The sequence below is a fragment of the Schistocerca piceifrons genome, unplaced genomic scaffold (assembly GCF_021461385.2).
Source record: "Schistocerca piceifrons isolate TAMUIC-IGC-003096 unplaced genomic scaffold, iqSchPice1.1 HiC_scaffold_1165, whole genome shotgun sequence".
In the NCBI taxonomy this organism is placed as follows: Eukaryota; Metazoa; Arthropoda; class Insecta; order Orthoptera; family Acrididae; genus Schistocerca; species Schistocerca piceifrons.
Window position 1 is genome coordinate 1 of NW_025726978.1, and position 23,452 is coordinate 23,452.

The 23,452-nt window shown below is 50.0% G+C and overlaps 21 non-coding genes across 21 annotated transcripts; all 21 read right to left on the reverse strand.

Annotated features, from left to right (window-relative positions):
- Positions 1 to 227: 227 nt before the first annotated feature.
- LOC124728525 lies at positions 228 to 345 on the reverse strand. The gene has a single exon (XR_007007414.1). It is a non-coding gene; the product is annotated as a 5S ribosomal RNA (ribosomal RNA).
- A 1,025-nt stretch (positions 346 to 1,370) lies between these two features.
- Positions 1,371 to 1,489, reverse strand: LOC124728484. The gene has a single exon (XR_007007378.1). It is a non-coding gene; the product is annotated as a 5S ribosomal RNA (ribosomal RNA).
- A 1,027-nt stretch (positions 1,490 to 2,516) lies between these two features.
- LOC124728494 lies at positions 2,517 to 2,635 on the reverse strand. Its single transcript, XR_007007387.1, has one exon. It is a non-coding gene; the product is annotated as a 5S ribosomal RNA (ribosomal RNA).
- Positions 2,636 to 3,661: 1,026 nt separating this feature from the next.
- Positions 3,662 to 3,780, reverse strand: LOC124728495. The gene has a single exon (XR_007007388.1). It is a non-coding gene; the product is annotated as a 5S ribosomal RNA (ribosomal RNA).
- Positions 3,781 to 4,806: 1,026 nt separating this feature from the next.
- Positions 4,807 to 4,925, reverse strand: LOC124728497. The gene has a single exon (XR_007007390.1). It is a non-coding gene; the product is annotated as a 5S ribosomal RNA (ribosomal RNA).
- A 1,024-nt stretch (positions 4,926 to 5,949) lies between these two features.
- On the reverse strand, positions 5,950 to 6,068 carry LOC124728498. The gene has a single exon (XR_007007391.1). It is a non-coding gene; the product is annotated as a 5S ribosomal RNA (ribosomal RNA).
- A 1,025-nt stretch (positions 6,069 to 7,093) lies between these two features.
- Positions 7,094 to 7,212, reverse strand: LOC124728500. The gene has a single exon (XR_007007392.1). It is a non-coding gene; the product is annotated as a 5S ribosomal RNA (ribosomal RNA).
- Positions 7,213 to 8,236: 1,024 nt separating this feature from the next.
- Positions 8,237 to 8,355, reverse strand: LOC124728496. The gene has a single exon (XR_007007389.1). It is a non-coding gene; the product is annotated as a 5S ribosomal RNA (ribosomal RNA).
- A 1,024-nt stretch (positions 8,356 to 9,379) lies between these two features.
- On the reverse strand, positions 9,380 to 9,497 carry LOC124728526. Its single transcript, XR_007007415.1, has one exon. It is a non-coding gene; the product is annotated as a 5S ribosomal RNA (ribosomal RNA).
- Positions 9,498 to 10,522: 1,025 nt separating this feature from the next.
- Positions 10,523 to 10,641, reverse strand: LOC124728501. Its single transcript, XR_007007393.1, has one exon. It is a non-coding gene; the product is annotated as a 5S ribosomal RNA (ribosomal RNA).
- A 1,025-nt stretch (positions 10,642 to 11,666) lies between these two features.
- Positions 11,667 to 11,785, reverse strand: LOC124728502. Its single transcript, XR_007007394.1, has one exon. It is a non-coding gene; the product is annotated as a 5S ribosomal RNA (ribosomal RNA).
- A 1,025-nt stretch (positions 11,786 to 12,810) lies between these two features.
- LOC124728508 lies at positions 12,811 to 12,929 on the reverse strand. The gene has a single exon (XR_007007400.1). It is a non-coding gene; the product is annotated as a 5S ribosomal RNA (ribosomal RNA).
- Positions 12,930 to 13,954: 1,025 nt separating this feature from the next.
- Positions 13,955 to 14,073, reverse strand: LOC124728503. The gene has a single exon (XR_007007395.1). It is a non-coding gene; the product is annotated as a 5S ribosomal RNA (ribosomal RNA).
- Positions 14,074 to 15,098: 1,025 nt separating this feature from the next.
- Positions 15,099 to 15,217, reverse strand: LOC124728521. Its single transcript, XR_007007411.1, has one exon. It is a non-coding gene; the product is annotated as a 5S ribosomal RNA (ribosomal RNA).
- A 1,025-nt stretch (positions 15,218 to 16,242) lies between these two features.
- LOC124728504 lies at positions 16,243 to 16,361 on the reverse strand. Its single transcript, XR_007007396.1, has one exon. It is a non-coding gene; the product is annotated as a 5S ribosomal RNA (ribosomal RNA).
- A 1,025-nt stretch (positions 16,362 to 17,386) lies between these two features.
- On the reverse strand, positions 17,387 to 17,505 carry LOC124728527. Its single transcript, XR_007007416.1, has one exon. It is a non-coding gene; the product is annotated as a 5S ribosomal RNA (ribosomal RNA).
- A 1,025-nt stretch (positions 17,506 to 18,530) lies between these two features.
- On the reverse strand, positions 18,531 to 18,649 carry LOC124728505. The gene has a single exon (XR_007007397.1). It is a non-coding gene; the product is annotated as a 5S ribosomal RNA (ribosomal RNA).
- Positions 18,650 to 19,674: 1,025 nt separating this feature from the next.
- LOC124728506 lies at positions 19,675 to 19,793 on the reverse strand. The gene has a single exon (XR_007007398.1). It is a non-coding gene; the product is annotated as a 5S ribosomal RNA (ribosomal RNA).
- Positions 19,794 to 20,818: 1,025 nt separating this feature from the next.
- Positions 20,819 to 20,937, reverse strand: LOC124728507. The gene has a single exon (XR_007007399.1). It is a non-coding gene; the product is annotated as a 5S ribosomal RNA (ribosomal RNA).
- Positions 20,938 to 21,962: 1,025 nt separating this feature from the next.
- LOC124728509 lies at positions 21,963 to 22,081 on the reverse strand. The gene has a single exon (XR_007007401.1). It is a non-coding gene; the product is annotated as a 5S ribosomal RNA (ribosomal RNA).
- A 1,026-nt stretch (positions 22,082 to 23,107) lies between these two features.
- On the reverse strand, positions 23,108 to 23,226 carry LOC124728512. Its single transcript, XR_007007402.1, has one exon. It is a non-coding gene; the product is annotated as a 5S ribosomal RNA (ribosomal RNA).
- Between the last annotated feature and the right edge of the window lie 226 nt (positions 23,227 to 23,452).

A 23,452-nucleotide genomic window follows, 5' to 3' on the forward strand; every position in this document is an offset into this window, starting at 1 on the left:
CGCTGACGTATTTCAGAACATATCTGCCTATTCGTACTGTTTTGTCGTTTTCAAAGACTTCCTGGCGAACTTGGTTAGCACATTCTCCCTCAAACTGAGACATTTACTGCAATTTCGTACCTTATGGTCACTACAGTAGTTTAAAATGCTTAAGCAAGAATCTTTGTCACAACAGAACGGTGGTATGGAAAGAGGGCGGTATAAAAAAAAAAAAGTAAATGAAGGGGAGCCAACAGCACGTGGTGTTCCCAGGCGGTCACCCATCCAAGTACTAACCACGCCCGATGTTGCTTAACTTCGGTGATCGACGAGAACCGGTGTACTCAACATGGTATGGCCGTTGGCGCCCATATAATGTAGGCGCATGGCAGAATTCGCATTCGGTTCTTATCCCAACACACACAAAATCTTACTTTTCGGTCGAAAGCAGCCGCATTTTTTTTTATTGACAATTCGTCACGTTAGCGCGAACGCAATCCTGAGTTCCAAAACTTATGAGCCGGAAGGACGTGCTTCGTGTATTTTTTTTTTGTGAGCTTTATAAATTTATTTATTAACATTACATCGTTACAAGCTAACAACTTTACAACATAAAACATGAACAGAATTGTAATTTTAAGCACTTCCTTCCGCAATCCGACGTGCCAGCAGAGCGACTGCCGAACTAGCGGGCGCGCCGCCGTGTGTGTGAGACGCGCAGCTTCTCGTTGCACCTCCTGTCATCCGCTTGGCGCGTGCAGCCTTCGACACTCGCGGAAGACGCATCTTGTCCCTGGCGTCCAGCGCAGGAGGGCTGGCGCGCGGCCGGCCGGCGTGTGGCCTGTGCGGGGTGTGGCAGTGTCTTGTTGGAGGGCGCCACTGCTGGCGATGTGAGCTTCCTCGCCTCGCCTCGCCTCGCCTCAGACGAGGTGTTTGCGTAATTTGCAGTGCATTCGCACCATTCCTGTCCCTGTGCCTGTCCCCGTCCCGACTTGTCCCGACTTTGCTCGACTGCCGCTCGCTGCCGCTCGGGTCGTGGCCCATATAACAGCGCAAGCACAAGAAACGTCTGCAGGAGATGAGGAGACGAGACGAGACGACTAAAGAATAACTTTATGATTACATATCGAAGTAGGAATTGTACACCGCTACACAACAACAGGCGCTGACGTATTTCAGAACATATCTGCCTATTCGTACTGTTTTGTCGTTTTCAAAGACTTCCTGGCGAACTTGGTTAGCACATTCTCCCTCAAACTGAGACATTTACTGCAATTTCGTACCTTATGGTCACTACAGTAGTTTAAAATGCTTAAGCAAGAATCTTTGTCACAACAGAACGGTGGTATGGAAAGAGGGCGGTATAAAAAAAAAAAAAGTAAATGAAGGGGAGCCAACAGCACGTGGTGTTCCCAGGCGGTCACCCATCCAAGTACTAACCACGCCCGATGTTGCTTAACTTCGGTGATCGGACGAGAACCGGTGTACTCAACATGGTATGGCCGTTGGCGCCCATATAATGTAGGCGCATGGCAGAATTCGCATTCGGTTCTTATCCCAACACACACAAAATCTACTTTTCGGTCGAAAGCAGCCGCATTTTTTTTTATTGACAATTCGTCACGTTAGCGCGAACGCAATCCTGAGTTCCAAAACTTATGAGCCGGAAGGACGTGCTTCGTGTATTTTTTTTTTGTGAGCTTTATAAATTTATTTATTAACATTACATCGTTACAAGCTAACAACTTTACAACATAAAACATGAACAGAATTGTAATTTTAAGCACTTCCTTCCGCAATCCGACGTGCCAGCAGAGCGACTGCCGAACTAGCGGGCGCGCCGCCGTGGTTGTGTGAGACGCGCAGCTTCTCGTTGCACCTCCTGTCATCCGCTTGGCGCGTGCAGCCTTCGACACTCGCGGAAGACGCATCTTGTCCCTGGCGTCCAGCGCAGGAGGGCTGGCGCGCGGCCGACCGGCGTAGGGCCTGTGCGGGGTGTGGCACAGTCTTGTTGGAGGGCGCCACTGCTGGCGATGTGAGCTTCCTCGCCTCGCCTCGCCTCGCCTCAGACGAGGTGTTTGCGTAATTTGCAGTGCATTCGCACCATTCCTGTCCCTGTGCCTGTCCCCGTCCCGACTTGTCCCGACTTTGCTCGACTGCCGCTCGCTGCCGCTCGGGTCGTGGCCCATATAACAGCGCAAGCACAAGAAACGTCTGCAGGAGATGAGGAGACGAGACGAGACGACTAAAGAATAACTTTATGATTACATATCGAAGTAGGAATTGTACACCGCTACACAACAACAGGCGCTGACGTATTTCAGAACATATCTGCCTATTCGTACTGTTTTGTCGTTTTCAAAGACTTCCTGGCGAACTTGGTTAGCACATTCTCCCTCAAACTGAGACATTTACTGCAATTTCGTACCTTATGGTCACTACAGTAGTTTAAAATGCTTAAGCAAGAATCTTTGTCACAACAGAACGGTGGTATGGAAAGAGGGCGGTATAAAAAAAAAAAAAAGTAAATGAAGGGGAGCCAACAGCACGTGGTGTTCCCAGGCGGTCAACCATCCAAGTACTAACCACGCCCGATGTTGCTTAACTTCGGTGATCGGACGAGAACCGGTGTACTCAACATGGTATGGCCGTTGGCGCCCATATAATGTAGGCGCATGGCAGAATTCGCATTCGGTTCTTATCCCAACACACACAAAATCTTACTTTTCGGTCGAAAGCAGCCGCATTTTTTTTTATTGACAATTCGTCACGTTAGCGCGAACGCAATCCTGAGTTCCAAAACTTATGAGCCGGAAGGACGTGCTTCGTGTATTTTTTTTTTGTGAGCTTTATAAATTTATTTATTAACATTACATCGTTACAAGCTAACAACTTTACAACATAAAACATGAACAGAATTGTAATTTTAAGCACTTCCTTCCGCAATCCGACGTGCCAGCAGAGCGACTGCCGAACTAGCGGGCGCGCCGCCGTGTGTGTGAGACGCGCAGCTTCTCGTTGCACCTCCTGTCATCCGCTTGGCGCGTGCAGCCTTCGACACTCGCGGAAGACGCATCTTGTCCCTGGCGTCCAGCGCAGGAGGGCTGGCGCGCGGCCGGCCGGCGTGTGGCCTGTGCGGGGTGTGGCAGTGTCTTGTTGGAGGGCGCCACTGCTGGCGATGTGAGCTTCCTCGCCTCGCCTCGCCTCGCCTCAGACGAGGTGTTTGCGTAATTTGCAGTGCATTCGCACCATTCCTGTCCCTGTGCCTGTCCCCGTCCCGACTTGTCCCGACTTTGCTCGACTGCCGCTCGCTGCCGCTCGGGTCGTGGCCCATATAACAGCGCAAGCACAAGAAACGTCTGCAGGAGATGAGGAGACGAGACGAGACGACTAAAGAATAACTTTATGATTACATATCGAAGTAGGAATTGTACACCGCTACACAACAACAGGCGCTGACGTATTTCAGAACATATCTGCCTATTCGTACTGTTTTGTCGTTTTCAAAGACTTCCTGGCGAACTTGGTTAGCACATTCTCCCTCAAACTGAGACATTTACTGCAATTTCGTACCTTATGGTCACTACAGTAGTTTAAAATGCTTAAGCAAGAATCTTTGTCACAACAGAACGGTGGTATGGAAAGAGGGCGGTATAAAAAAAAAAAAAAGTAAATGAAGGGGAGCCAACAGCACGTGGTGTTCCCAGGCGGTCAACCATCCAAGTACTAACCACGCCCGATGTTGCTTAACTTCGGTGATCGGACGAGAACCGGTGTACTCAACATGGTATGGCCGTTGGCGCCCATATAATGTAGGCGCATGGCAGAATTCGCATTCGGTTCTTATCCCAACACACACAAAATCTTACTTTTCGGTCGAAAGCAGCCGCATTTTTTTTTATTGACAATTCGTCACGTTAGCGCGAACGCAATCCTGAGTTCCAAAACTTATGAGCCGGAAGGACGTGCTTCGTGTATTTTTTTTTTGTGAGCTTTATAAATTTATTTATTAACATTACATCGTTACAAGCTAACAACTTTACAACATAAAACATGAACAGAATTGTAATTTTAAGCACTTCCTTCCGCAATCCGACGTGCCAGCAGAGCGACTGCCGAACTAGCGGGCGCGCCGCCGTGTGTGTGAGACGCGCAGCTTCTCGTTGCACCTCCTGTCATCCGCTTGGCGCGTGCAGCCTTCGACACTCGCGGAAGACGCATCTTGTCCCTGGCGTCCAGCGCAGGAGGGCTGGCGCGCGGCCGACCGGCGTAGGGCCTGTGCGGGGTGTGGCACAGTCTTGTTGGAGGGCGCCACTGCTGGCGATGTGAGCTTCCTCGCCTCGCCTCGCCTCGCCTCAGACGAGGTGTTTGCGTAATTTGCAGTGCATTCGCACCATTCCTGTCCCTGTGCCTGTCCCCGTCCCGACTTGTCCCGACTTTGCTCGACTGCCGCTCGCTGCCGCTCGGGTCGTGGCCCATATAACAGCGCAAGCACAAGAAACGTCTGCAGGAGATGAGGAGACGAGACGAGACGACTAAAGAATAACTTTATGATTACATATCGAAGTAGGAATTGTACACCGCTACACAACAACAGGCGCTGACGTATTTCAGAACATATCTGCCTATTCGTACTGTTTTGTCGTTTTCAAAGACTTCCTGGCGAACTTGGTTAGCACATTCTCCCTCAAACTGAGACATTTACTGCAATTTCGTACCTTATGGTCACTACAGTAGTTTAAAATGCTTAAGCAAGAATCTTTGTCACAACAGAACGGTGGTATGGAAAGAGGGCGGTATAAAAAAAAAAAAAAGTAAATGAAGGGGAGCCAACAGCACGTGGTGTTCCCAGGCGGTCAACCATCCAAGTACTAACCACGCCCGATGTTGCTTAACTTCGGTGATCGGACGAGAACCGGTGTACTCAACATGGTATGGCCGTTGGCGCCCATATAATGTAGGCGCATGGCAGAATTCGCATTCGGTTCTTATCCCAACACACACAAAATCTTACTTTTCGGTCGAAAGCAGCCGCATTTTTTTTTATTGACAATTCGTCACGTTAGCGCGAACGCAATCCTGAGTTCCAAAACTTATGAGCCGGAAGGACGTGCTTCGTGTATTTTTTTTTTGTGAGCTTTATAAATTTATTTATTAACATTACATCGTTACAAGCTAACAACTTTACAACATAAAACATGAACAGAATTGTAATTTTAAGCACTTCCTTCCGCAATCCGACGTGCCAGCAGAGCGACTGCCGAACTAGCGGGCGCGCCGCCGTGTGTGTGAGACGCGCAGCTTCTCGTTGCACCTCCTGTCATCCGCTTGGCGCGTGCAGCCTTCGACACTCGCGGAAGACGCATCTTGTCCCTGGCGTCCAGCGCAGGAGGGCTGGCGCGCGGCCGGCCGGCGTGTGGCCTGTGCGGGGTGTGGCAGTGTCTTGTTGGAGGGCGCCACTGCTGGCGATGTGAGCTTCCTCGCCTCGCCTCGCCTCGCCTCAGACGAGGTGTTTGCGTAATTTGCAGTGCATTCGCACCATTCCTGTCCCTGTGCCTGTCCCCGTCCCGACTTGTCCCGACTTTGCTCGACTGCCGCTCGCTGCCGCTCGGGTCGTGGCCCATATAACAGCGCAAGCACAAGAAACGTCTGCAGGAGATGAGGAGACGAGACGAGACGACTAAAGAATAACTTTATGATTACATATCGAAGTAGGAATTGTACACCGCTACACAACAACAGGCGCTGACGTATTTCAGAACATATCTGCCTATTCGTACTGTTTTGTCGTTTTCAAAGACTTCCTGGCGAACTTGGTTAGCACATTCTCCCTCAAACTGAGACATTTACTGCAATTTCGTACCTTATGGTCACTACAGTAGTTTAAAATGCTTAAGCAAGAATCTTTGTCACAACAGAACGGTGGTATGGAAAGAGGGCGGTATAAAAAAAAAAAAGTAAATGAAGGGGAGCCAACAGCACGTGGTGTTCCCAGGCGGTCAACCATCCAAGTACTAACCACGCCCGATGTTGCTTAACTTCGGTGATCGGACGAGAACCGGTGTACTCAACATGGTATGGCCGTTGGCGCCCATATAATGTAGGCGCATGGCAGAATTCGCATTCGGTTCTTATCCCAACACACACAAAATCTTACTTTTCGGTCGAAAGCAGCCGCATTTTTTTTTATTGACAATTCGTCACGTTAGCGCGAACGCAATCCTGAGTTCCAAAACTTATGAGCCGGAAGGACGTGCTTCGTGTATTTTTTTTTTGTGAGCTTTATAAATTTATTTATTAACATTACATCGTTACAAGCTAACAACTTTACAACATAAAACATGAACAGAATTGTAATTTTAAGCACTTCCTTCCGCAATCCGACGTGCCAGCAGAGCGACTGCCGAACTAGCGGGCGCGCCGCCGTGTGTGTGAGACGCGCAGCTTCTCGTTGCACCTCCTGTCATCCGCTTGGCGCGTGCAGCCTTCGACACTCGCGGAAGACGCATCTTGTCCCTGGCGTCCAGCGCAGGAGGGCTGGCGCGCGGCCGACCGGCGTAGGGCCTGTGCGGGGTGTGGCACAGTCTTGTTGGAGGGCGCCACTGCTGGCGATGTGAGCTTCCTCGCCTCGCCTCGCCTCGCCTCAGACGAGGTGTTTGCGTAATTTGCAGTGCATTCGCACCATTCCTGTCCCTGTGCCTGTCCCCGTCCCGACTTGTCCCGACTTTGCTCGACTGCCGCTCGCTGCCGCTCGGGTCGTGGCCCATATAACAGCGCAAGCACAAGAAACGTCTGCAGGAGATGAGGAGACGAGACGAGACGACTAAAGAATAACTTTATGATTACATATCGAAGTAGGAATTGTACACCGCTACACAACAACAGGCGCTGACGTATTTCAGAACATATCTGCCTATTCGTACTGTTTTGTCGTTTTCAAAGACTTCCTGGCGAACTTGGTTAGCACATTCTCCCTCAAACTGAGACATTTACTGCAATTTCGTACCTTATGGTCACTACAGTAGTTTAAAATGCTTAAGCAAGAATCTTTGTCACAACAGAACGGTGGTATGGAAAGAGGGCGGTATAAAAAAAAAAAAAGTAAATGAAGGGGAGCCAACAGCACGTGGTGTTCCCAGGCGGTCAACCATCCAAGTACTAACCACGCCCGATGTTGCTTAACTTCGGTGATCGGACGAGAACCGGTGTACTCAACATGGTATGGCCGTTGGCGCCCATATAATGTAGGCGCATGGCAGAATTCGCATTCGGTTCTTATCCCAACACACACAAAATCTTACTTTTCGGTCGAAAGCAGCCGCATTTTTTTTTATTGACAATTCGTCACGTTAGCGCGAACGCAATCCTGAGTTCCAAAACTTATGAGCCGGAAGGACGTGCTTCGTGTATTTTTTTTTTGTGAGCTTTATAAATTTATTTATTAACATTACATCGTTACAAGCTAACAACTTTACAACATAAAACATGAACAGAATTGTAATTTTAAGCACTTCCTTCCGCAATCCGACGTGCCAGCAGAGCGACTGCCGAACTAGCGGGCGCGCCGCCGTGTGTGTGAGACGCGCAGCTTCTCGTTGCACCTCCTGTCATCCGCTTGGCGCGTGCAGCCTTCGACACTCGCGGAAGACGCATCTTGTCCCTGGCGTCCAGCGCAGGAGGGCTGGCGCGCGGCCGGCCGGCGTGTGGCCTGTGCGGGGTGTGGCAGTGTCTTGTTGGAGGGCGCCACTGCTGGCGATGTGAGCTTCCTCGCCTCGCCTCGCCTCGCCTCAGACGAGGTGTTTGCGTAATTTGCAGTGCATTCGCACCATTCCTGTCCCTGTGCCTGTCCCCGTCCCGACTTGTCCCGACTTTGCTCGACTGCCGCTCGCTGCCGCTCGGGTCGTGGCCCATATAACAGCGCAAGCACAAGAAACGTCTGCAGGAGATGAGGAGACGAGACGAGACGACTAAAGAATAACTTTATGATTACATATCGAAGTAGGAATTGTACACCGCTACACAACAACAGGCGCTGACGTATTTCAGAACATATCTGCCTATTCGTACTGTTTTGTCGTTTCAAAGACTTCCTGGCGAACTTGGTTAGCACATTCTCCCTCAAACTGAGACATTTACTGCAATTTCGTACCTTATGGTCACTACAGTAGTTTAAAATGCTTAAGCAAGAATCTTTGTCACAACAGAACGGTGGTATGGAAAGAGGGCGGTATAAAAAAAAAAAAAGTAAATGAAGGGGAGCCAACAGCACGTGGTGTTCCCAGGCGGTCACCCATCCAAGTACTAACCACGCCCGATGTTGCTTAACTTCGGTGATCGGACGAGAACCGGTGTACTCAACATGGTATGGCCGTTGGCGCCCATATAATGTAGGCGCATGGCAGAATTCGCATTCGGTTCTTATCCCAACACACACAAAATCTTACTTTTCGGTCGAAAGCAGCCGCATTTTTTTTTATTGACAATTCGTCACGTTAGCGCGAACGCAATCCTGAGTTCCAAAACTTATGAGCCGGAAGGACGTGCTTCGTGTATTTTTTTTTTGTGAGCTTTATAAATTTATTTATTAACATTACATCGTTACAAGCTAACAACTTTACAACATAAAACATGAACAGAATTGTAATTTTAAGCACTTCCTTCCGCAATCCGACGTGCCAGCAGAGCGACTGCCGAACTAGCGGGCGCGCCGCCGTGTGTGTGAGACGCGCAGCTTCTCGTTGCACCTCCTGTCATCCGCTTGGCGCGTGCAGCCTTCGACACTCGCGGAAGACGCATCTTGTCCCTGGCGTCCAGCGCAGGAGGGCTGGCGCGCGGCCGACCGGCGTAGGGCCTGTGCGGGGTGTGGCACAGTCTTGTTGGAGGGCGCCACTGCTGGCGATGTGAGCTTCCTCGCCTCGCCTCGCTCGCCTCAGACGAGGTGTTTGCGTAATTTGCAGTGCATTCGCACCATTCCTGTCCCTGTGCCTGTCCCCGTCCCGACTTGTCCCGACTTTGCTCGACTGCCGCTCGCTGCCGCTCGGGTCGTGGCCCATATAACAGCGCAAGCACAAGAAACGTCTGCAGGAGATGAGGAGACGAGACGAGACGACTAAAGAATAACTTTATGATTACATATCGAAGTAGGAATTGTACACCGCTACACAACAACAGGCGCTGACGTATTTCAGAACATATCTGCCTATTCGTACTGTTTTGTCGTTTTCAAAGACTTCCTGGCGAACTTGGTTAGCACATTCTCCCTCAAACTGAGACATTTACTGCAATTTCGTACCTTATGGTCACTACAGTAGTTTAAAATGCTTAAGCAAGAATCTTTGTCACAACAGAACGGTGGTATGGAAAGAGGGCGGTATAAAAAAAAAAAAAGTAAATGAAGGGGAGCCAACAGCACGTGGTGTTCCAGGCGGTCAACCATCCAAGTACTAACCACGCCCGATGTTGCTTAACTTCGGTGATCGGACGAGAACCGGTGTACTCAACATGGTATGGCCGTTGGCGCCCATATAATGTAGGCGCATGGCAGAATTCGCATTCGGTTCTTATCCCAACACACACAAAATCTTACTTTTCGGTCGAAAGCAGCCGCATTTTTTTTTATTGACAATTCGTCACGTTAGCGCGAACGCAATCCTGAGTTCCAAAACTTATGAGCCGGAAGGACGTGCTTCGTGTATTTTTTTTTTGTGAGCTTTATAAATTTATTTATTAACATTACATCGTTACAAGCTAACAACTTTACAACATAAAACATGAACAGAATTGTAATTTTAAGCACTTCCTTCCGCAATCCGACGTGCCAGCAGAGCGACTGCCGAACTAGCGGGCGCGCCGCCGTGTGTGTGAGACGCGCAGCTTCTCGTTGCACCTCCTGTCATCCGCTTGGCGCGTGCAGCCTTCGACACTCGCGGAAGACGCATCTTGTCCCTGGCGTCCAGCGCAGGAGGGCTGGCGCGCGGCCGGCCGGCGTGTGGCCTGTGCGGGGTGTGGCAGTGTCTTGTTGGAGGGCGCCACTGCTGGCGATGTGAGCTTCCTCGCCTCGCCTCGCCTCGCCTCAGACGAGGTGTTTGCGTAATTTGCAGTGCATTCGCACCATTCCTGTCCCTGTGCCTGTCCCCGTCCCGACTTGTCCCGACTTTGCTCGACTGCCGCTCGCTGCCGCTCGGGTCGTGGCCCATATAACAGCGCAAGCACAAGAAACGTCTGCAGGAGATGAGGAGACGAGACGAGACGACTAAAGAATAACTTTATGATTACATATCGAAGTAGGAATTGTACACCGCTACACAACAACAGGCGCTGACGTATTTCAGAACATATCTGCCTATTCGTACTGTTTTGTCGTTTTCAAAGACTTCCTGGCGAACTTGGTTAGCACATTCTCCCTCAAACTGAGACATTTACTGCAATTTCGTACCTTATGGTCACTACAGTAGTTTAAAATGCTTAAGCAAGAATCTTTGTCACAACAGAACGGTGGTATGGAAAGAGGGCGGTATAAAAAAAAAAAAAGTAAATGAAGGGGAGCCAACAGCACGTGGTGTTCCCAGGCGGTCAACCATCCAAGTACTAACCACGCCCGATGTTGCTTAACTTCGGTGATCGGACGAGAACCGGTGTACTCAACATGGTATGGCCGTTGGCGCCCATATAATGTAGGCGCATGGCAGAATTCGCATTCGGTTCTTATCCCAACACACACAAAATCTTACTTTTCGGTCGAAAGCAGCCGCATTTTTTTTTATTGACAATTCGTCACGTTAGCGCGAACGCAATCCTGAGTTCCAAAACTTATGAGCCGGAAGGACGTGCTTCGTGTATTTTTTTTTTGTGAGCTTTATAAATTTATTTATTAACATTACATCGTTACAAGCTAACAACTTTACAACATAAAACATGAACAGAATTGTAATTTTAAGCACTTCCTTCCGCAATCCGACGTGCCAGCAGAGCGACTGCCGAACTAGCGGGCGCGCCGCCGTGTGTGTGAGACGCGCAGCTTCTCGTTGCACCTCCTGTCATCCGCTTGGCGCGTGCAGCCTTCGACACTCGCGGAAGACGCATCTTGTCCCTGGCGTCCAGCGCAGGAGGGCTGGCGCGCGGCCGACCGGCGTAGGGCCTGTGCGGGGTGTGGCACAGTCTTGTTGGAGGGCGCCACTGCTGGCGATGTGAGCTTCCTCGCCTCGCCTCGCCTCGCCTCAGACGAGGTGTTTGCGTAATTTGCAGTGCATTCGCACCATTCCTGTCCCTGTGCCTGTCCCCGTCCCGACTTGTCCCGACTTTGCTCGACTGCCGCTCGCTGCCGCTCGGGTCGTGGCCCATATAACAGCGCAAGCACAAGAAACGTCTGCAGGAGATGAGGAGACGAGACGAGACGACTAAAGAATAACTTTATGATTACATATCGAAGTAGGAATTGTACACCGCTACACAACAACAGGCGCTGACGTATTTCAGAACATATCTGCCTATTCGTACTGTTTTGTCGTTTTCAAAGACTTCCTGGCGAACTTGGTTAGCACATTCTCCCTCAAACTGAGACATTTACTGCAATTTCGTACCTTATGGTCACTACAGTAGTTTAAAATGCTTAAGCAAGAATCTTTGTCACAACAGAACGGTGGTATGGAAAGAGGGCGGTATAAAAAAAAAAAAAGTAAATGAAGGGGAGCCAACAGCACGTGGTGTTCCCAGGCGGTCAACCATCCAAGTACTAACCACGCCCGATGTTGCTTAACTTCGGTGATCGGACGAGAACCGGTGTACTCAACATGGTATGGCCGTTGGCGCCCATATAATGTAGGCGCATGGCAGAATTCGCATTCGGTTCTTATCCCAACACACACAAAATCTTACTTTTCGGTCGAAAGCAGCCGCATTTTTTTTTATTGACAATTCGTCACGTTAGCGCGAACGCAATCCTGAGTTCCAAAACTTATGAGCCGGAAGGACGTGCTTCGTGTATTTTTTTTTTGTGAGCTTTATAAATTTATTTATTAACATTACATCGTTACAAGCTAACAACTTTACAACATAAAACATGAACAGAATTGTAATTTTAAGCACTTCCTTCCGCAATCCGACGTGCCAGCAGAGCGACTGCCGAACTAGCGGGCGCGCCGCCGTGTGTGTGAGACGCGCAGCTTCTCGTTGCACCTCCTGTCATCCGCTTGGCGCGTGCAGCCTTCGACACTCGCGGAAGACGCATCTTGTCCCTGGCGTCCAGCGCAGGAGGGCTGGCGCGCGGCCGGCCGGCGTGTGGCCTGTGCGGGGTGTGGCAGTGTCTTGTTGGAGGGCGCCACTGCTGGCGATGTGAGCTTCCTCGCCTCGCCTCGCCTCGCCTCAGACGAGGTGTTTGCGTAATTTGCAGTGCATTCGCACCATTCCTGTCCCTGTGCCTGTCCCCGTCCCGACTTGTCCCGACTTTGCTCGACTGCCGCTCGCTGCCGCTCGGGTCGTGGCCCATATAACAGCGCAAGCACAAGAAACGTCTGCAGGAGATGAGGAGACGAGACGAGACGACTAAAGAATAACTTTATGATTACATATCGAAGTAGGAATTGTACACCGCTACACAACAACAGGCGCTGACGTATTTCAGAACATATCTGCCTATTCGTACTGTTTTGTCGTTTTCAAAGACTTCCTGGCGAACTTGGTTAGCACATTCTCCCTCAAACTGAGACATTTACTGCAATTTCGTACCTTATGGTCACTACAGTAGTTTAAAATGCTTAAGCAAGAATCTTTGTCACAACAGAACGGTGGTATGGAAAGAGGGCGGTATAAAAAAAAAAAAAGTAAATGAAGGGGAGCCAACAGCACGTGGTGTTCCCAGGCGGTCACCCATCCAAGTACTAACCACGCCCGATGTTGCTTAACTTCGGTGATCGGACGAGAACCGGTGTACTCAACATGGTATGGCCGTTGGCGCCCATATAATGTAGGCGCATGGCAGAATTCGCATTCGGTTCTTATCCCAACACACACAAAATCTTACTTTTCGGTCGAAAGCAGCCGCATTTTTTTTTATTGACAATTCGTCACGTTAGCGCGAACGCAATCCTGAGTTCCAAAACTTATGAGCCGGAAGGACGTGCTTCGTGTATTTTTTTTTTGTGAGCTTTATAAATTTATTTATTAACATTACATCGTTACAAGCTAACAACTTTACAACATAAAACATGAACAGAATTGTAATTTTAAGCACTTCCTTCCGCAATCCGACGTGCCAGCAGAGCGACTGCCGAACTAGCGGGCGCGCCGCCGTGTGTGTGAGACGCGCAGCTTCTCGTTGCACCTCCTGTCATCCGCTTGGCGCGTGCAGCCTTCGACACTCGCGGAAGACGCATCTTGTCCCTGGCGTCCAGCGCAGGAGGGCTGGCGCGCGGCCGACCGGCGTAGGGCCTGTGCGGGGTGTGGCACAGTCTTGTTGGAGGGCGCCACTGCTGGCGATGTGAGCTTCCTCGCCTCGCCTCGCCTCGCCTCAGACGAGGTGTTTGCGTAATTTGCAGTGCATTCGCACCATTCCTGTCCCTGTGCCTGTCCCCGTCCCGACTTGTCCCGACTTTGCTCGACTGCCGCTCGCTGCCGCTCGGGTCGTGGCCCATATAACAGCGCAAGCACAAGAAACGTCTGCAGGAGATGAGGAGACGAGACGAGACGACTAAAGAATAACTTTATGATTACATATCGAAGTAGGAATTGTACACCGCTACACAACAACAGGCGCTGACGTATTTCAGAACATATCTGCCTATTCGTACTGTTTTGTCGTTTTCAAAGACTTCCTGGCGAACTTGGTTAGCACATTCTCCCTCAAACTGAGACATTTACTGCAATTTCGTACCTTATGGTCACTACAGTAGTTTAAAATGCTTAAGCAAGAATCTTTGTCACAACAGAACGGTGGTATGGAAAGAGGGCGGTATAAAAAAAAAAAAAGTAAATGAAGGGGAGCCAACAGCACGTGGTGTTCCCAGGCGGTCAACCATCCAAGTACTAACCACGCCCGATGTTGCTTAACTTCGGTGATCGGACGAGAACCGGTGTACTCAACATGGTATGGCCGTTGGCGCCCATATAATGTAGGCGCATGGCAGAATTCGCATTCGGTTCTTATCCCAACACACACAAAATCTTACTTTTCGGTCGAAAGCAGCCGCATTTTTTTTTATTGACAATTCGTCACGTTAGCGCGAACGCAATCCTGAGTTCCAAAACTTATGAGCCGGAAGGACGTGCTTCGTGTATTTTTTTTTTGTGAGCTTTATAAATTTATTTATTAACATTACATCGTTACAAGCTAACAACTTTACAACATAAAACATGAACAGAATTGTAATTTTAAGCACTTCCTTCCGCAATCCGACGTGCCAGCAGAGCGACTGCCGAACTAGCGGGCGCGCCGCCGTGTGTGTGAGACGCGCAGCTTCTCGTTGCACCTCCTGTCATCCGCTTGGCGCGTGCAGCCTTCGACACTCGCGGAAGACGCATCTTGTCCCTGGCGTCCAGCGCAGGAGGGCTGGCGCGCGGCCGGCCGGCGTGTGGCCTGTGCGGGGTGTGGCAGTGTCTTGTTGGAGGGCGCCACTGCTGGCGATGTGAGCTTCCTCGCCTCGCCTCGCCTCGCCTCAGACGAGGTGTTTGCGTAATTTGCAGTGCATTCGCACCATTCCTGTCCCTGTGCCTGTCCCCGTCCCGACTTGTCCCGACTTTGCTCGACTGCCGCTCGCTGCCGCTCGGGTCGTGGCCCATATAACAGCGCAAGCACAAGAAACGTCTGCAGGAGATGAGGAGACGAGACGAGACGACTAAAGAATAACTTTATGATTACATATCGAAGTAGGAATTGTACACCGCTACACAACAACAGGCGCTGACGTATTTCAGAACATATCTGCCTATTCGTACTGTTTTGTCGTTTTCAAAGACTTCCTGGCGAACTTGGTTAGCACATTCTCCCTCAAACTGAGACATTTACTGCAATTTCGTACCTTATGGTCACTACAGTAGTTTAAAATGCTTAAGCAAGAATCTTTGTCACAACAGAACGGTGGTATGGAAAGAGGGCGGTATAAAAAAAAAAAAAGTAAATGAAGGGGAGCCAACAGCACGTGGTGTTCCCAGGCGGTCACCCATCCAAGTACTAACCACGCCCGATGTTGCTTAACTTCGGTGATCGGACGAGAACCGGTGTACTCAACATGGTATGGCCGTTGGCGCCCATATAATGTAGGCGCATGGCAGAATTCGCATTCGGTTCTTATCCCAACACACACAAAATCTTACTTTTCGGTCGAAAGCAGCCGCATTTTTTTTTATTGACAATTCGTCACGTTAGCGCGAACGCAATCCTGAGTTCCAAAACTTATGAGCCGGAAGGACGTGCTTCGTGTATTTTTTTTTTGTGAGCTTTATAAATTTATTTATTAACATTACATCGTTACAAGCTAACAACTTTACAACATAAAACATGAACAGAATTGTAATTTTAAGCACTTCCTTCCGCAATCCGACGTGCCAGCAGAGCGACTGCCGAACTAGCGGGCGCGCCGCCGTGTGTGTGAGACGCGCAGCTTCTCGTTGCACCTCCTGTCATCCGCTTGGCGCGTGCAGCCTTCGACACTCGCGGAAGACGCATCTTGTCCCTGGCGTCCAGCGCAGGAGGGCTGGCGCGCGGCCGACCGGCGTAGGGCCTGTGCGGGGTGTGGCACAGTCTTGTTGGAGGGCGCCACTGCTGGCGATGTGAGCTTCCTCGCCTCGCCTCGCCTCGCCTCAGACGAGGTGTTTGCGTAATTTGCAGTGCATTCGCACCATTCCTGTCCCTGTGCCTGTCCCCGTCCCGACTTGTCCCGACTTTGCTCGACTGCCGCTCGCTGCCGCTCGGGTCGTGGCCCATATAACAGCGCAAGCACAAGAAACGTCTGCAGGAGATGAGGAGACGAGACGAGACGACTAAAGAATAACTTTATGATTACATATCGAAGTAGGAATTGTACACCGCTACACAACAACAGGCGCTGACGTATTTCAGAACATATCTGCCTATTCGTACTGTTTTGTCGTTTTCAAAGACTTCCTGGCGAACTTGGTTAGCACATTCTCCCTCAAACTGAGACATTTACTGCAATTTCGTACCTTATGGTCACTACAGTAGTTTAAAATGCTTAAGCAAGAATCTTTGTCACAACAGAACGGTGGTATGGAAAGAGGGCGGTATAAAAAAAAAAAAAGTAAATGAAGGGGAGCCAACAGCACGTGGTGTTCCCAGGCGGTCAACCATCCAAGTACTAACCACGCCCGATGTTGCTTAACTTCGGTGATCGGACGAGAACCGGTGTACTCAACATGGTATGGCCGTTGGCGCCCATATAATGTAGGCGCATGGCAGAATTCGCATTCGGTTCTTATCCCAACACACACAAAATCTTACTTTTCGGTCGAAAGCAGCCGCATTTTTTTTTATTGACAATTCGTCACGTTAGCGCGAACGCAATCCTGAGTTCCAAAACTTATGAGCCGGAAGGACGTGCTTCGTGTATTTTTTTTTTGTGAGCTTTATAAATTTATTTATTAACATTACATCGTTACAAGCTAACAACTTTACAACATAAAACATGAACAGAATTGTAATTTTAAGCACTTCCTTCCGCAATCCGACGTGCCAGCAGAGCGACTGCCGAACTAGCGGGCGCGCCGCCGTGTGTGTGAGACGCGCAGCTTCTCGTTGCACCTCCTGTCATCCGCTTGGCGCGTGCAGCCTTCGACACTCGCGGAAGACGCATCTTGTCCCTGGCGTCCAGCGCAGGAGGGCTGGCGCGCGGCCGGCCGGCGTGTGGCCTGTGCGGGGTGTGGCAGTGTCTTGTTGGAGGGCGCCACTGCTGGCGATGTGAGCTTCCTCGCCTCGCCTCGCCTCGCCTCAGACGAGGTGTTTGCGTAATTTGCAGTGCATTCGCACCATTCCTGTCCCTGTGCCTGTCCCCGTCCCGACTTGTCCCGACTTTGCTCGACTGCCGCTCGCTGCCGCTCGGGTCGTGGCCCATATAACAGCGCAAGCACAAGAAACGTCTGCAGGAGATGAGGAGACGAGACGAGACGACTAAAGAATAACTTTATGATTACATATCGAAGTAGGAATTGTACACCGCTACACAACAACAGGCGCTGACGTATTTCAGAACATATCTGCCTATTCGTACTGTTTTGTCGTTTTCAAAGACTTCCTGGCGAACTTGGTTAGCACATTCTCCCTCAAACTGAGACATTTACTGCAATTTCGTACCTTATGGTCACTACAGTAGTTTAAAATGCTTAAGCAAGAATCTTTGTCACAACAGAACGGTGGTATGGAAAGAGGGCGGTATAAAAAAAAAAAAAGTAAATGAAGGGGAGCCAACAGCACGTGGTGTTCCCAGGCGGTCACCCATCCAAGTACTAACCACGCCCGATGTTGCTTAACTTCGGTGATCGGACGAGAACCGGTGTACTCAACATGGTATGGCCGTTGGCGCCCATATAATGTAGGCGCATGGCAGAATTCGCATTCGGTTCTTATCCCAACACACACAAAATCTTACTTTTCGGTCGAAAGCAGCCGCATTTTTTTTTATTGACAATTCGTCACGTTAGCGCGAACGCAATCCTGAGTTCCAAAACTTATGAGCCGGAAGGACGTGCTTCGTGTATTTTTTTTTTGTGAGCTTTATAAATTTATTTATTAACATTACATCGTTACAAGCTAACAACTTTACAACATAAAACATGAACAGAATTGTAATTTTAAGCACTTCCTTCCGCAATCCGACGTGCCAGCAGAGCGACTGCCGAACTAGCGGGCGCGCCGCCGTGTGTGTGAGACGCGCAGCTTCTCGTTGCACCTCCTGTCATCCGCTTGGCGCGTGCAGCCTTCGACACTCGCGGAAGACGCATCTTGTCCCTGGCGTCCAGCGCAGGAGGGCTGGCGCGCGGCCGACCGGCGTAGGGCCTGTGCGGGGTGTGGCACAGTCTTGTTGGAGGGCGCCACTGCTGGCGATGTGAGCTTCCTCGCCTCGCCTCGCCTCGCCTCAGACGAGGTGTTTGCGTAATTTGCAGTGCATTCGCACCATTCCTGTCCCTGTGCCTGTCCCCGTCCCGACTTGTCCCGACTTTGCTCGACTGCCGCTCGCTGCCGCTCGGGTCGTGGCCCATATAACAGCGCAAGCACAAGAAACGTCTGCAGGAGATGAGGAGACGAGACGAGACGACTAAAGAATAACTTTATGATTACATATCGAAGTAGGAATTGTACACCGCTACACAACAACAGGCGCTGACGTATTTCAGAACATATCTGCCTATTCGTACTGTTTTGTCGTTTTCAAAGACTTCCTGGCGAACTTGGTTAGCACATTCTCCCTCAAACTGAGACATTTACTGCAATTTCGTACCTTATGGTCACTACAGTAGTTTAAAATGCTTAAGCAAGAATCTTTGTCACAACAGAACGGTGGTATGGAAAGAGGGCGGTATAAAAAAAAAAAAAGTAAATGAAGGGGAGCCAACAGCACGTGGTGTTCCCAGGCGGTCAACCATCCAAGTACTAACCACGCCCGATGTTGCTTAACTTCGGTGATCGGACGAGAACCGGTGTACTCAACATGGTATGGCCGTTGGCGCCCATATAATGTAGGCGCATGGCAGAATTCGCATTCGGTTCTTATCCCAACACACACAAAATCTTACTTTTCGGTCGAAAGCAGCCGCATTTTTTTTTATTGACAATTCGTCACGTTAGCGCGAACGCAATCCTGAGTTCCAAAACTTATGAGCCGGAAGGACGTGCTTCGTGTATTTTTTTTTTGTGAGCTTTATAAATTTATTTATTAACATTACATCGTTACAAGCTAACAACTTTACAACATAAAACATGAACAGAATTGTAATTTTAAGCACTTCCTTCCGCAATCCGACGTGCCAGCAGAGCGACTGCCGAACTAGCGGGCGCGCCGCCGTGTGTGTGAGACGCGCAGCTTCTCGTTGCACCTCCTGTCATCCGCTTGGCGCGTGCAGCCTTCGACACTCGCGGAAGACGCATCTTGTCCCTGGCGTCCAGCGCAGGAGGGCTGGCGCGCGGCCGGCCGGCGTGTGGCCTGTGCGGGGTGTGGCAGTGTCTTGTTGGAGGGCGCCACTGCTGGCGATGTGAGCTTCCTCGCCTCGCCTCGCCTCGCCTCAGACGAGGTGTTTGCGTAATTTGCAGTGCATTCGCACCATTCCTGTCCCTGTGCCTGTCCCCGTCCCGACTTGTCCCGACTTTGCTCGACTGCCGCTCGCTGCCGCTCGGGTCGTGGCCCATATAACAGCGCAAGCACAAGAAACGTCTGCAGGAGATGAGGAGACGAGACGAGACGACTAAAGAATAACTTTATGATTACATATCGAAGTAGGAATTGTACACCGCTACACAACAACAGGCGCTGACGTATTTCAGAACATATCTGCCTATTCGTACTGTTTTGTCGTTTTCAAAGACTTCCTGGCGAACTTGGTTAGCACATTCTCCCTCAAACTGAGACATTTACTGCAATTTCGTACCTTATGGTCACTACAGTAGTTTAAAATGCTTAAGCAAGAATCTTTGTCACAACAGAACGGTGGTATGGAAAGAGGGCGGTATAAAAAAAAAAAAAGTAAATGAAGGGGAGCCAACAGCACGTGGTGTTCCCAGGCGGTCAACCATCCAAGTACTAACCACGCCCGATGTTGCTTAACTTCGGTGATCGGACGAGAACCGGTGTACTCAACATGGTATGGCCGTTGGCGCCCATATAATGTAGGCGCATGGCAGAATTCGCATTCGGTTCTTATCCCAACACACACAAAATCTTACTTTTCGGTCGAAAGCAGCCGCATTTTTTTTTATTGACAATTCGTCACGTTAGCGCGAACGCAATCCTGAGTTCCAAAACTTATGAGCCGGAAGGACGTGCTTCGTGTATTTTTTTTTTGTGAGCTTTATAAATTTATTTATTAACATTACATCGTTACAAGCTAACAACTTTACAACATAAAACATGAACAGAATTGTAATTTTAAGCACTTCCTTCCGCAATCCGACGTGCCAGCAGAGCGACTGCCGAACTAGCGGGCGCGCCGCCGTGTGTGTGAGACGCGCAGCTTCTCGTTGCACCTCCTGTCATCCGCTTGGCGCGTGCAGCCTTCGACACTCGCGGAAGACGCATCTTGTCCCTGGCGTCCAGCGCAGGAGGGCTGGCGCGCGGCCGGCCGGCGTGTGGCCTGTGCGGGGTGTGGCAGTGTCTTGTTGGAGGGCGCCACTGCTGGCGATGTGAGCTTCCTCGCCTCGCCTCGCCTCGCCTCAGACGAGGTGTTTGCGTAATTTGCAGTGCATTCGCACCATTCCTGTCCCTGTGCCTGTCCCCGTCCCGACTTGTCCCGACTTTGCTCGACTGCCGCTCGCTGCCGCTCGGGTCGTGGCCCATATAACAGCGCAAGCACAAGAAACGTCTGCAGGAGATGAGGAGACGAGACGAGACGACTAAAGAATAACTTTATGATTACATATCGAAGTAGGAATTGTACACCGCTACACAACAACAGGCGCTGACGTATTTCAGAACATATCTGCCTATTCGTACTGTTTTGTCGTTTTCAAAGACTTCCTGGCGAACTTGGTTAGCACATTCTCCCTCAAACTGAGACATTTACTGCAATTTCGTACCTTATGGTCACTACAGTAGTTTAAAATGCTTAAGCAAGAATCTTTGTCACAACAGAACGGTGGTATGGAAAGAGGGCGGTATAAAAAAAAAAAAAGTAAATGAAGGGGAGCCAACAGCACGTGGTGTTCCCAGGCGGTCAACCATCCAAGTACTAACCACGCCCGATGTTGCTTAACTTCGGTGATCGGACGAGAACCGGTGTACTCAACATGGTATGGCCGTTGGCGCCCATATAATGTAGGCGCATGGCAGAATTCGCATTCGGTTCTTATCCCAACACACACAAAATCTTACTTTTCGGTCGAAAGCAGCCGCATTTTTTTTTATTGACAATTCGTCACGTTAGCGCGAACGCAATCCTGAGTTCCAAAACTTATGAGCCGGAAGGACGTGCTTCGTGTATTTTTTTTTTGTGAGCTTTATAAATTTATTTATTAACATTACATCGTTACAAGCTAACAACTTTACAACATAAAACATGAACAGAATTGTAATTTTAAGCACTTCCTTCCGCAATCCGACGTGCCAGCAGAGCGACTGCCGAACTAGCGGGCGCGCCGCCGTGTGTGTGAGACGCGCAGCTTCTCGTTGCACCTCCTGTCATCCGCTTGGCGCGTGCAGCCTTCGACACTCGCGGAAGACGCATCTTGTCCCTGGCGTCCAGCGCAGGAGGGCTGGCGCGCGGCCGACCGGCGTAGGGCCTGTGCGGGGTGTGGCACAGTCTTGTTGGAGGGCGCCACTGCTGGCGATGTGAGCTTCCTCGCCTCGCCTCGCCTCGCCTCAGACGAGGTGTTTGCGTAATTTGCAGTGCATTCGCACCATTCCTGTCCCTGTGCCTGTCCCCGTCCCGACTTGTCCCGACTTTGCTCGACTGCCGCTCGCTGCCGCTCGGGTCGTGGCCCATATAACAGCGCAAGCACAAGAAACGTCTGCAGGAGATGAGGAGACGAGACGAGACGACTAAAGAATAACTTTATGATTACATATCGAAGTAGGAATTGTACACCGCTACACAACAACAGGCGCTGACGTATTTCAGAACATATCTGCCTATTCGTACTGTTTTGTCGTTTTCAAAGACTTCCTGGCGAACTTGGTTAGCACATTCTCCCTCAAACTGAGACATTTACTGCAATTTCGTACCTTATGGTCACTACAGTAGTTTAAAATGCTTAAGCAAGAATCTTTGTCACAACAGAACGGTGGTATGGAAAGAGGGCGGTATAAAAAAAAAAAAAGTAAATGAAGGGGAGCCAACAGCACGTGGTGTTCCCAGGCGGTCAACCATCCAAGTACTAACCACGCCCGATGTTGCTTAACTTCGGTGATCGGACGAGAACCGGTGTACTCAACATGGTATGGCCGTTGGCGCCCATATAATGTAGGCGCATGGCAGAATTCGCATTCGGTTCTTATCCCAACACACACAAAATCTTACTTTTCGGTCGAAAGCAGCCGCATTTTTTTTTATTGACAATTCGTCACGTTAGCGCGAACGCAATCCTGAGTTCCAAAACTTATGAGCCGGAAGGACGTGCTTCGTGTATTTTTTTTTTTGTGAGCTTTATAAATTTATTTATTAACATTACATCGTTACAAGCTAACAACTTTACAACATAAAACATGAACAGAATTGTAATTTTAAGCACTTCCTTCCGCAATCCGACGTGCCAGCAGAGCGACTGCCGAACTAGCGGGCGCGCCGCCGTGTGTGTGAGACGCGCAGCTTCTCGTTGCACCTCCTGTCATCCGCTTGGCGCGTGCAGCCTTCGACACTCGCGGAAGACGCATCTTGTCCCTGGCGTCCAGCGCAGGAGGGCTGGCGCGCGGCCGGCCGGCGTGTGGCCTGTGCGGGGTGTGGCAGTGTCTTGTTGGAGGGCGCCACTGCTGGCGATGTGAGCTTCCTCGCCTCGCCTCGCCTCGCCTCAGACGAGGTGTTTGCGTAATTTGCAGTGCATTCGCACCATTCCTGTCCCTGTGCCTGTCCCCGTCCCGACTTGTCCCGACTTTGCTCGACTGCCGCTCGCTGCCGCTCGGGTCGTGGCCCATATAACAGCGCAAGCACAAGAAACGTCTGCAGGAGATGAGGAGACGAGACGAGACGACTAAAGAATAACTTTATGATTACATATCGAAGTAGGAATTGTACACCGCTACACAACAACAGGCGCTGACGTATTTCAGAACATATCTGCCTATTCGTACTGTTTTGTCGTTTTCAAAGACTTCCTGGCGAACTTGGTTAGCACATTCTCCCTCAAACTGAGACATTTACTGCAATTTCGTACCTTATGGTCACTACAGTAGTTTAAAATGCTTAAGCAAGAATCTTTGTCACAACAGAACGGTGGTATGGAAAGAGGGCGGTATAAAAAAAAAAAAAGTAAATGAAGGGGAGCCAACAGCACGTGGTGTTCCCAGGCGGTCAACCATCCAAGTACTAACCACGCCCGATGTTGCTTAACTTCGGTGATCGGACGAGAACCGGTGTACTCAACATGGTATGGCCGTTGGCGCCCATATAATGTAGGCGCATGGCAGAATTCGCATTCGGTTCTTATCCCAACACACACAAAATCTTACTTTTCGGTCGAAAGCAGCCGCATTTTTTTTTATTGACAATTCGTCACGTTAGCGCGAACGCAATCCTGAGTTCCAAAACTTATGAGCCGGAAGGACGTGCTTCGTGTATTTTTTTTTTGTGAGCTTTATAAATTTATTTATTAACATTACATCGTTAC